Here is a 2,021-nt window from a genome sequence, read left to right on the forward strand (position 1 = left end):
GCTAGTCCTCCTTTCATGCAGAATCGTAAGGTCCTAGCTCATGTCCAAGGCACCAAAGCCATCAAAAAAGTCAATAATCGATACCTAAATCTTGAATTGTACTACTTCTTACTGGCTATTACATCAACTTAGAAGCTTCATCTGTGTTCCACTATGGTGATTTTAGTGTCTCCGCATACCGCAGCAAGCGACATAGCTTTGCAGACGATAAGTACAACCGTTTCAGAGAGAAGAGGGGCCCATGTGACGATCTGGCTTTAAGTCGATTCGATAACAAATGACGAAAACGGACGGAGTTCTCAGGTTTTTACTACATATGAACACTTTTTACATCCTCCCGTGCAACGCGGCTGCTAGTCCTCCTTTCATGCAGAATCTTTAGGTCCTAGCTCATGTCCAAGGCACCAAAGCCAGCAAAAAAGTCAATAATCGATACCTAAATCTTGAATTGTACTACTTCTTACTGGCTATTACATCAACTTTGAAGCTTCTTCTGTATTCTACTATGGTGCTTTTAGTGTCTCCGCATACCGCAGCACGCGACATAGCTTTGCAGACGATAAGTACAACCGTTTCAGAGAGAAAAGCGGGCAATGTGACGATCTGGCTTCAAGTTGATTCGATAACAAATGACTAAAACGGACGGATTTCTCAGGTTTTTACTACATATGAACACTTTCCACATTCTCCAATGCAACTCGTCTGCTAGTCCTCCTTTCATGCAGAATCATAAGGACATAGCTCATGTCCAAGGCACCAAAGCCAGCTAAAAAGTCAATAATCGATACCTAAATTGACTACATCTTACTAGCTGTTACATCAACTTAGAAGCTTCATCTGTGTTCCACTATGGTGATTTTAGTGTCTCCGCATACCGCAGCACGCGACATAGCTTTGCAGACGATAAGTACAACCGTTTCAGAGAGAAGAGCGGCCAATGTGACAATCTGGCCTTAAGTCGATTCGATAAGAAATGACGAAAACGGACGCATTTTTCAGGTTTTTACTACATATGAACACTTTTCACATTCTCCCAAGCAATTCGGCTGCTAGTCCTCCTTCCGTGCGGAATCATAAGGTCCTAGCTCATGTGCAAGGCACAAAAGCCAGCTAAAAGGTCAATAATCGATACCTAAAACTTGAATTGTACTACTTCTTACTGGCTATTACATCAACTTAGAAGCTTAATCTGTGTTCTACTATGGTGCTTTTAGTGTCTCCGCATACCGCAGCACGCGACATAGCTTTGCAGACGATAAGTACAACCGTTTCAGAGAGAAGAGCGGCCAATGTGACGCACTGCTTTAAGTCGATTCGATAATAAATGACGAAAACGGACGGATTTCTCAGGTTTTTACTACATATGAACACTTTTCGCATCCTCCTGTGCAACTCGGCTGCTAGTCCTCCTGTCATGCAGAATCTTAAGGTCCTAGCCCATGTCCAAGGCACCAAAGCCAGCTAAAAAGTCAATAATCGGTACCTAAAACTTGAATTGTACTACTTCTCACTGGCTATCACATCAACTTAGAAGCTTCATCTGTGTTCTACTATGGTGCTTTTAGTGTCTCCGCATACTGCAGCATGCGACATAGCTTTGCAGACGACAAGTACAACCGTTTCAGAGAGAAGAGCGGCCAATGTGACGATCTGCTTTGTCGATTCGATAACAAATGACGAAAACGGACGGATTTCTCATTTTTTTACTACAGATGAACACTATTCACATTCTCCCATGCTTCTCGGCTGCTAGTCCTCCTTTCATGCTGAATCATAAGGTCCTAGCTCATGTCCAATGCATAAAAGCCAGCTAAAAAGTCAACAATCGATACCTAAAACTTGAATTGTACTACTTCTCACTGGCTATCACATCAACTTAGAAGCTTCATCCGTGTTCTACTATAGTGCTTTTAGTGTCTCCGCATACTGCAGCACGCGACATAGCTTTGCAGACGATAAGTACAACCGTTTCAGAGAGAAGAGCGGCCAATGTGACGCACTGCTTTAAGTCGATTCGATAA

This window comes from Schistocerca gregaria, unplaced genomic scaffold, assembly GCF_023897955.1.
Source record: "Schistocerca gregaria isolate iqSchGreg1 unplaced genomic scaffold, iqSchGreg1.2 ptg000357l, whole genome shotgun sequence".
Classification (NCBI taxonomy): domain Eukaryota; kingdom Metazoa; phylum Arthropoda; class Insecta; order Orthoptera; family Acrididae; genus Schistocerca; species Schistocerca gregaria.